General features: G+C 44.4%; 1 long non-coding RNA gene across 1 annotated transcript; it reads right to left on the bottom strand.

Annotated features, from left to right (window-relative positions):
- Nucleotides 1–4,806: 4,806 nt before the first annotated feature.
- Nucleotides 4,807–5,756, bottom strand: LOC132332500 (uncharacterized). The gene is made up of 2 exons (XR_009487917.1): nucleotides 5,619–5,756; nucleotides 4,807–5,067 (listed from the first exon to the last, which is right to left on the bottom strand). It is a non-coding gene; the product is annotated as an uncharacterized LOC132332500 (long non-coding RNA).
- Nucleotides 5,757–10,775: the final 5,019 nt, after the last annotated feature.

A 10,775-nucleotide genomic window follows, 5' to 3' on the forward strand; every position in this document is an offset into this window, starting at 1 on the left:
CCTGAGAAGTTTTAAAGCCAAATGCCTGTTTATAGTTTTCCAGTTGGGAAGGTACATGTTAGTAGGAAGGTTAGGGATAAAGCTCATGACTAGAGCTTATCCCTCTCAAACAGGTAATTTATGTACAACTAGTGGAGAGAAATGTCTCCCAGTATAATCATCAGTAGTTCTGCTGAAGTCAGTGATGCTCTGTTGCTCTTCCCATGCTGCATTGGGAGCCCAAATAGAAATTTAGCAGCCCCTTCTTTAATGCTTCTGAATGGTATCATCTTACAGCACTAACATGAGTACTGATATTTAGCACTGGCAGCTCTGAATATCTTTCAGCGGAGAAAAACTCCAGGGCAAGCCTTAAGGGATACTGTGAGCCCCACGGCAAAGACAAAAGTGTTAATATCCTTTTTAGTGAAAGCAAAATCTTTGTCATACTTCTCCCAAATATACAAGGAGTTGTGAACAAATTCTGTAAGTACTTTCTATATTCACTAGTTCATTATATTCTTTGCGTCAGAAAAGACACGTGCTTCCGCAGTAAAGTGGAGCATTTTGCCATTGCTTTTTCTTCAAGGATGAAAGGGAACACCTTCCTGCACAGCCTGGAGGTGATAGTGCTTCAAGGTGACAACTAGTGGGTTTTAAAACTGAATGGAAATTTAAAAGTACCTTGACATAATAGCACACTGAGATGTTGCTGCTTTCACAGCACGACTTGTTCCTGCCCACATGAACAAGCATGTTTTGCTTGTGGTGGTCTTCAGAGAGATGCATTTTATATATCTGCCATGCCTTTGGCATGACAAGTGATACACTACTGCAGAGTGTGAGATAGATCTGAATCTATCTGAATTTCATCTTACTCCTAACTGTTTTATGAGGTATCTCAAGATGTGTAAACAGTAAAGCAATAATAGCAGATCACAATGCACTCATCACAGACCATAAAGAATTATAGCCTGTGAGTCAAGCAATATGCCCTCTCTAAATGATATGATGCTTCTTGCAGACAGGAATATTAATCACCCCAGGAACTGACAGGATCTGATGAGAGAGACTGTTATTAATATTATCTCCCTTGGAAACATTTGCAATGGTAATAGTAATTTTAATAATGCTGGAACAAAATTAGCTGGGTTGGCTAGCTTTGTAGCAAATGGGAACACTGAGGAAGGCAATACATAAATAGAGAGACTAATTCATGAAGGAGGTAGACCAGATTTCTCTGTTGACAGCTCAGACACGATAAGGAGAGGGGGAGGGAACTTTTGGTTTTAAAGGTTGCATTTACTTCATCAATGGTCAAAATCTTGTTAAAAGTCTAATTCAGTTATGATGTTTTTGTTGCTGTCCAGAGACTGAATGTATGTATTAGAGCAGCCTTATATACAATTTTTGCCACAAGCAATTTACTATGATTATATTATTCCAATCTGGCTGGTTCCCAAGGAGCCTCTGAAACCAAATTGTATCAGAGGAAGATGAATATTAACAATCCTATCTCTCTCAGGAGAGCTTACAAAAGAATGGAGAGCTCACATTTAGGTTCAACACAAAGAACTTTGAAATGGCCATGGAATCATTGACATCAGTTCTCAAGATTCCCAGTTCAGTTATTTACTGCTTGGCTTTTCTACACCTGTGCCAAAAGCCAGAAAGATTACAGTGGAAATAATGAATTTGTAAGCTAAATAAGGAGGAATGTGTCAGAAGGAGAACTAACATAAGGGTTTCCTAGGAAAACAAAGTGCCAAGAGGACTGCATTTGATTCCTTCCTTTGTTAGATTCTGCTTTACACGAATATGCCATCTGCCTTAGAGTATTATATACCAAGTAATAATGAAAAAACAGATAAATTTGGAGCAGTGCTTTAGGCAGATGGCAAATTGCCCAACCATTTTTAAAAAATATTAAACCAAATGACTCTATGAGTTAAGACTTATCTTTGAGCATCCAGTATGATACATTCAAGCTGTCTTGATAGCAGTGACTGGCAGTGAGTCCACCAATGCCGCATTACATTCCCAACTGGAAAACTATAATAAGGCATTTGGCTTTAAAAATTCTCAGGCCAAAGGAGGAAAAATAAATTAAATTGTAGAAATTGAGACATTTTCAAACCTTTCTTTCTGGACCAATTCTCTTTAATAGTGGTATCAACTAAAGAGAAAATTTAGGCTCCTCCCAATGTATTTACGGCACATAGTTACCCATTTATGAATTATCTTATCCCTGGAAAGGGAGTGGTAAGACCCTTATTTAGTTGCTCATGTAGGCAAGATGCTGATAAGAAATTCTGAAAAAAACCCCTCTCCATTCCAGAGCTTAATAATTTAAAATGGGGGATAATACTACTGTTCCAGCCCCTGCATATTGCTGCCTGAGATGGCTATCAATCTCCGTTCAAGATTTTAATCGACTGGGATGAGACTTTACTGTTACAATGGCCTGATATCTCAGTTCTCTATTTACAAGAACGGCTACTTAGGACACTTTGGTTAAAAGGAATTTCTGTTGGAAAAGGCCAGTTTGCCTGAAATACTTTGAGGAAGGAGAGGGCAAAATGACGGAAATTATTAATTTGCGCCTTTTTCACAAAACAAACCTCTTTTAAAATTAAGGATGTGACAAGGGTGGCTTTGCAATGCCTGCTATCAGTCTCTCTCCTGAGCATGTAAAATATCACATCAGTTAAAACAAGCAACAGTGACTATTCATTATTTCCTGCTGTCTACTTGGCATGGAGCTGATAGTAGAGCTAGAAAATTCCCCTTTGCTTTGCCTAGGTTTTTCCCAGTCCCACATGGATCCTCATCCAACTCTGCCAGTCAGTCAAAAATTGTCAGAATAGGTCCCCGGTAACTGGTTGCCTAATGTGATGACTAAATTCTGAAACCAGGGTTAGTGACCACAGAGTGATCGTATGGATAAACTATGCAATGGACTATGCCTGTTTTGGATAAACAAGTCTCTGTTCAATCAATACCTCCAGGTTCAGCACAGCATGTGCTTGTGACAAAAATTATGCACGATGTTATTTTCAGCTTGCAGTTGCCGATGTTCTCCTTCTCTACCAACGTTATCAATGTTGGTAGAGAAGGAGAACAAGCTTGAAATAAAATGTGGGTTCAACCATTTAATGTGGTAAAATGAGGCGACACGGCAGACATGAGAAACGGACATATTTTCACTTGGAAATAGCACTTTCAGCCTCTCCATTGCCATAGAAGCTACATCATAAAACTGCAACAAAAGCCTTTCCAACGCCATAGTAGATATTTCACTCACTATTTCTGCCTTGCCACCAGCTTTAGAAAGATCAAAGAAAGGAGGCTTCACATGTAGGAGCCTTGACACAAGTAGGTCAGTCAAAGAAGGAAAACCTTTGCCAATGACAGGAAGGCATTAAATAAAAACAACCACGTGAGATGCCTGTGACTCTCTCAAAGGGATAGTCCCTGTTTGGAGAGAAAGAAGCTTTCAGGAGCAAGCACCTAACATTCCTACTCCTTCACAGAAACATTGTGAGTTCTGGAACTCCAATCCAGTAACACCTCAGTAGCACGGGTGGTTGATTCGTGTCAAAAGAGTAAGAGGTAATTTTCTTGCACTTAAGAGCTATTGAAGGAGCAGACAATACTGGGACTATATTGCCTATAGATCCTCCCCCTCCTTCATTGTGTTCTGGTTCATGTGACCTTATGGTGGCCCCTTGTATCTTTTTGCTCTTGGGGGGAAAATGTCTCTGTGAGGAGAGAGGGTCTGAGCAGCACCATGCACAGGATTGCATTTGTCTCTGGGTTTCTACCGAGAGGGGCTTCAAAGTAACTTACGCTAGGAAGGTGAGATATATATAATGTCCCTGTGGCTATGTGAGGAGGGTTTCTGCACACTAGATCAGTGTTTAAACGCATCACCATTTCCTGTCTATGAGGGACACAGGAAAATTGCTTTAATTTTTGTAATTTTTCTCAGAAGCAGAGAAACAATTTTAAAGAAGGAAGGGGAAAGTAGACAACCCAGCATAAAAAGAAGAGGACCTTTTCTGTGTTGATTGCTCCTAATGTATTTTTTCTCATGACTGCTAAATATAACTGTCTTCTAGGGAGTTTCTATCTTTTAAAGGGCAAAGGAGGTTTGGTATGCTTTTTCAGTCACTTGCAGTCTCTGTTGTAGTTTGGCAGTATTTGAAGATCTTTGTAAAAGGGTTCTGAGCCAAAGGTAAATTTTGTGCTCCAAACCAGTGCCCACAAAAATATGTCCTCTTCACTTTCTGCTCCATCAGGTTCACTTACAATCTTCAGGGAAGAATCAAGAAAATCAGTACATTCTTTTGGGGCAGAGAACTATTTAAGCAGTGTTGAGAACTGGCAGCTGCCAGAGGCATACTGAGGAATGTGCCCAGGTGGCATGTGCCATAAAATCATTGATGCCAGAAGAATTTGCACACCTCCTCTCACCTGGTAGGAAATAGGTAATACGCAGGAGGGTGACTGCGAGAAGTGACATGCTTCACATCAGAGAGGCTGCTTGGAGCCCCTGCTTGTCCCAGCAGGTCCATACTGAATCTCCAAAATTATGCCTGGATGAGCAGAGGATCAACAATTGCTCTTGACTCGTATTGATGTCTTATAAGTAGGTGTGATATTTTCCTGGCAAGGAGAATGTGAAAAGCCTGCAGGCGGCATGATGCTAGTCAGGAAGAGCATGTGCTCTGAAATTCAGATCTGTCTCAGAAACAGATTGTCTAGTTTTGATATTCTAGACCAAGCATACACTGGGAACAGGTAGAAAAAAGAGAGACGCAGCAATGAGGCACAGACCTACAGCAATTTTATTTTTGTGGTCTAATCCTAAGGGGCTCAGATCCTGTGCTCCTACTGGAGCCATCCATGTCACTTCTTTAAAACCCTCTTCTTAGTCCCTAGCTTTCAGTTCCTGTGAGCTGTGGTGATGAGGAGAATGGTTTTGCCTTGCCCTGCAAGAAAGACTAGAACTGCTTCAGCACCCTCCAGCCTCTGCCATCTCCAAAACGTACTTCTTCATCATCGGACTTCAGCTACAGCTGTCAACTAAAGAAAATGAAAAGAATTAGATATGAGAAATACCTCCACCAGGTCGGCTCAAACAATGACAGAACAATCTTTAAGTGTTCAGGCACGGCCCGCCGTATCTTTTCCCACCGCAGCACCGGCCAGGAATTCCTGATAGCTTTTTACTGAATATGTTAAGATATTTTTTCTGCATAAATAAGAGAGTAGGTATGTGACGTCAAGAGCTTGTCTTTACTTTGCAGTAATTTATTATTATCGCTGTTTGCAAACATCTGTGCTCAGCACTTCCTTCCTTGTAGCACTGAAATACTAAGTGTTCATAAAGCCTAACCATCAGCCATAAAATCAGTAAACTGCTGTATGCACTAATGCGGAATTAAAGCGATTATTTGGGTGATTTATTTTAAGCACATATGTGACAAAGGAGCCTATAAAAATTACAGGCTGCTTATTTTCCTTTTTCCTCTGCTGCTGCAACGCTTGCAGCGATTAGTTGGCATTTTAAAATGTGTTTGGGTGTTGGGGACGGTTTTTGTTGTGGTTTGTTTTGGGGGTTTTTTTTGACTCACAGATAAACATAGGTAACCCATCAAAACTGAAAGCTGAAAACCGATGTATTTTCTACAGCTGGAATCTTGGCTTGGACTAAACGTCTTCCTTTTCCTGTTTTGTTCAGGGCTCCCAAATCTGTATTTTCTCAGCATCTGGTGCTCTCAGTGCTACGCATTCTTCCTAGCCGGAGATCGGGAGCAGCGGCGAGGGAGGCCAGGAACACAGAACCGAGCACTCTTTTGTGCGCTCATGTCTAGCGGTAACACTTTTTGGCCGCCCCAAACCTGCGCCGTCCCCCCCGGCCGGGCAGCACTCACCCGCCGCCGCCGCCCAGCGCGCCCAGGGCCGGTAGGACATGAGCGCGGCTCAGCCGTGAGGGCGGGGCGGGGGCGGGGCGGGGGCGGGACCCTCCCGTGTGCCGCGGTGCTTCCGTCCGAGCCGTGTCAGCTTCCGTCCCGCGCTGCCACTCTTCTCCCAGCTGTCGACAGCTCGCTTGGGCCCCGACCAAGTAAGCGCATTCCCGCGGGTGGCCACGAGCCTCTGGATGTTTCCCTGGCCGCCGTGCCCGCGTCCCCCCTGGGGCAGAGGAGGGGGCGAGGAGGGGCCTGGTACTGCGCTGGGCGAGGGCTGCTCGGCGCCCCGTGCCCCGCCGCGGCTCTGCTCCGGCCGCTCGCCCGCCTCGTGGCCGTGCCTGCGCTCGCTGGGGGACCGTGGGGCTGGTGCAGGGTCGTGGCCGGCGGGCGGAGCGCCTGCCCCGGGCGGCCGCGGGCGCGTGGTCTGGCCGGGGCTCTTCGCACGCTGCCACCGCGGCGGCGGCTCGTCCCGAGTGAGGGGCCGGCCCTGGCCGCGGGTGACGCGCGCAGTGCCGTGGGCTGTGCTTACTGAACGGTGTCCGAGCGGGGTTCAGAGCTCTGTGCTGCCACGAGATGCTTTCTGCCATCTCATTTTCCCCCCTTAAATTCTGTCAGCAAACTAATATAACCAAGCTTCCATCTCTCGCATGAGAGAGCCTGGGGACCTTGGTAAAGAGTACAAATTATAAACTGCTCTAAATTTAAAAAGAAAAAAAAAGTCCCTGCTTATCATCGAGTGCACAGTTTTGGAATGGGTTTAATACTCCCCACTGACAGAAATGAAGCAGCTGTAAGTGTAAAAAAATATCTATCAAAGGAAATTCACTGTAGGTATAGATCTCTGGCTAGCATTATGACAGACCAGGAGATAGAGAAGCAGGAGATTTGGTAAGTGAAGTAACTCAAGCCCTCAAGAATAAGCAGGGAATTAAACAAAAGCTGCTTATATTTTGCCACCCACAGCACTCAGGAAAAACAAAAAAAGGAATGAAGCAGACTATTAAAATTAAGTTAAAGAAAATTATAGGGCAATATCCTGAGTAATGGTCTGAAAAATAACCACCGATGTTAGCAGCTTTATGAATAGTAATATGATGTAGCAATAACTACAATCTCCTTTGCCATTAAAAGTAATATGAATAGTAGCAATAACTCATGCACCAGTTTACATCTTGGCATGTTTTGTTTGGACTGCCCATGCCCCACATGGACATGACCGCCTAAGGATCCTGAAGGTGATCAGTGGCAATGGGAAAGACATTATAAGGTAAGGAAAAAGAAGTCTCTAGTGGAAGGAGCAGTAAAAGAAGCAAGAAACAAAAATGGGGTAAATGAGACTAAATATACATGGTGACACTGAGGCCAAGTGACAGGTTTGAAGCCAGGGAAAAAGAAACATGCCTTAGAACATATCCTAGAAATGGAAGGTATGAGTTCAGTATCATGTGAGTGAGATGAGGGCAGTGGAACATAAGAATGACAGCTCCACATTTTTCAATTTTCCACCTCCAGGGGTGAAAACTTGTGGACTTAGTTGTGGATTGGCTGAGAAGGACAATCACTGCACAATCAGTTTGAGAAGGTAGTTTGAAGCTGGTCACTTACTTTGGCCCTGACACCAGGTGTTAGAGCAGAGCTGTGCATTGCTGGATTTTTTTCACTTACATTCTATGCCACATACTAATGTTTTTAGCAGTTGCGGCAGATTAATCTATAATTGTTCTCTTGTAAAATTATAGACCTCTATAGTATTAATAGCAGCAGCTGAATTAATAATGAGTATAAATTGAAGAACTATGCCTTTGAATGACACTGATTGGTTTGTGCCTTCCCCTGACTCAAGTCCTGAGCCAGCAAAAGCGGATTTGCAGCGTCTTAAGTGGTGAAAGGCTGAATGCGGTTCAGTAGGAGACTGTGGTTACTGCCTTGGTCCTTGCATTCCAGCGTGTGCCTCTGGATCGACACAAACACACAATTGCTTGATCTCATCCAGACTCTGAGGAAAGGGTTAAGGAAAGAGGGTCGGGGAGCCCGAGAGTTTCAGGACACCATCCTTTTTAACCCTTCAGCAGTCTATCTGCATGTGTATGACTGAGATGCATTATACAGGTAATCCTTCATAAATGGCTCCTTCATTCATACCTCTTAAGTTGATGGAGTGCTTGGGAGGTAATACCAGAAAGTCAGCTGATACAGCTCATATTATTAGTGGCATTCCAAAAGCTTCCAGCTTTGTTTTCTTTGCTTCCTCATACAGCATCTCTCAGCTGCCAGGTAAAGAAGGTAAAAAAGCCTGTCCACACGAATGACTTATTAGCCAGTAAAGGTAAGAATACATTAGATGCCTGGTACATCATGGGTATTTGTTTGAAGGTTTTGAAGATTTAAATGCAAATCTCTACTTCTACATTCCAAATCTGATACTTCCTACTTACCTAATTTCTTTGTGTACTGCAGAAGACCCTGTGCAGGTCTGTCTAATCCCTTATTAGCAAGAATACTATACTTGAGTTTAGAAGTGGAAGATGTCTCTTTAATATCAAATTTCAGACTTACGTCCTACGTTGTCATCTGGCTTTGGCATTAATTCTTACTAGGAATGTTAGCACTATGACCGTGCAGTTGCTGGATGCCAGTTTTTATAGGTCAGGGCGGCTGTATTGGACCTTTCTTGAATATGCATGCCATTCTTGCAACATGCCTCTGTGAATGTGAAATACGCAAAATTCTGGAATATGTGCACTTAGATAGGCAGTAAATCTAGAACTCATGGATGGCTGAATTCCAAACTACTTGTAACCTCACACTTGTCTTCCGTGTATGCTTTCCTTTCATTGCAGGGATGCTGCCTGGAGCAGAGATGAGGTCAGGAAGACCAAGACAAAGTATGATGAACAGCAAAGGAAAGAAAATGCACACATCACACTCCCCGTGCTCACCTGATAAGCAAGACAAGAAAACTAGAGGCAATTGTCATGGAGAAGGCTGAGATACTCAGCAACTTTGTAATCTCAGTTTTCTATGGTAATCTCTCTTCCTACTTCTCTCAAGCCCCTGCCCCTCAAGACAGGGACTGGTGGAATACGTAATAGCCATTAAAAATGAAGATCAAGTTTGGGACCATGCGAGGAACCTGAACATACGGCGTCCCGGGGGGGCAGCAGCAGCAGCAGTGTCATAGGGAAGGCATGAACCAACTGCTGCCACCGGCTCCAGTACAGGAACAGAGCAGAGCATGAGCAGGAGCCACGGCAGTGTCCCCAGCCACACTGCCCCCGGGCCGTGGGGGGCCTGTCAATCCACGACAGCAGAGCTGGGGAGGAACTTCAGGCCTTCTGGGGGCTGCCGCCCTTTCTTGTTGCAGCAGAGCCCCTTTTTGGGGGCGTGTGCACATGGAAATGCTTTAATAAAGCAACACGCTGCTGTCCAGGTACTCATTTTGTGTTTTCTTTGGGGGTGAGGAAAGGCTAGGGGATGGGGTGGAGGCTCAGGGGCTCAGATCTCATTTGGGGCACCCCAACATCGCTGGGTGGAGGAGCCGAAACCTTAAGAAAAGCTGCTGGCGCTGAAGGGAATAGGGCTCTCTGGCAACTTTTGCATCCATTCTCTGCCCGTCCTTAAAGCACGTCGCGGCCCCGGGCTGAGCTCGGCGGCAGTGCTGCCGCCCTGCGGACAGAGAGCGCTACTGCAGTCCCCGAGCCAGGGCCCTGCCCCTCGCGCGTGGGTGACAGGGGACAGGGGTGATGACTGCTCTCGGCAAAGGCTCTTTGTTATTCCTCTGTCAGATTTCCCTCAGCACTGGCCGGGAGAGGCAAGGGTTTGGATCAGGAATTCTGCAAGCAGGGCCTCTGTGACCATTGGCTTCCTCTGTGTGTGTCAGTGAACCAAAATCAAGGGCAAAGGTTAGTTTGGTTTTCAGAACGTCAAGCAACTTTTAAACAAAATAAATCAACTCTTTCTCCTTTTTTTTATTTTAGATGCTGGAAATGCCTCTCTGGATGCGTGCTGAGTTCTCGCTGCCATCAACTCTGCGGCCCGCATTGCTGCAGGTTCCCGTTCTCACTGGGGAATTGGAAATAATTATTATTTGGGCCGCAGAGATGTTTTCTGAAACCTTTCCCATTTTTCTGCCTTTTAATGGTAGATCTTCTCTTTCTGCCTTTGAATTTTACAGCAATTTTCTGATGTCATTCACCTACCAAATTCCTTGCAACTCCTGGGGCAGAGAGAAGCTTCTTTTGTGGCCAACATTCAGTGGAAGGATGATACTGTGTGTCCCACCTCTTTAATTTAACTGCTGTTGATATCTTAGAGTGTAGACTTAGTTGATCCTTTTTCAACAGAAAGCGGCAGGCTGAACTCACCTGAATTACTGAACCATAATTTAGATAGTCGAGTTTTTTAAAAGAAGGAAAAAAAACAGCTTTGTGTCTGTGGGCTTTACTGGTATTGTTCCTTAATTGAGCCACCCCTTAAAGTAATGATGTAGGCGCATTCTAGAAACAGCATTCAATTATTTTGCACTCTCTCACGAGACCTTCGGGCCCACATTTTTCCATTGCTGAATTAAATACAGGTCCAAGCTGACAGTGTCCTGTGCATCTGTTGTTCATTGACCTGTTTCTGGTGTTCATTTCATCTGGATGCAGAGTTGGGCTTTTTGGGCAGATAATGCCCCTCAAACCACGAGGCTCGTTTAAACCTCGTACTCTATTTTATGAAGATACGGGGTGAGTGAGGACGTTGTCTTGTTGCTGTACTAGGGAATGGCACTCAGGAGGTTCCGACAATATTCACATTGAAGTTGAAATGGTCAGGGGT

Source organism: Haemorhous mexicanus, chromosome 11 (genome assembly GCF_027477595.1).
Source record: "Haemorhous mexicanus isolate bHaeMex1 chromosome 11, bHaeMex1.pri, whole genome shotgun sequence".
NCBI classification, from domain to species: domain Eukaryota; kingdom Metazoa; phylum Chordata; class Aves; order Passeriformes; family Fringillidae; genus Haemorhous; species Haemorhous mexicanus.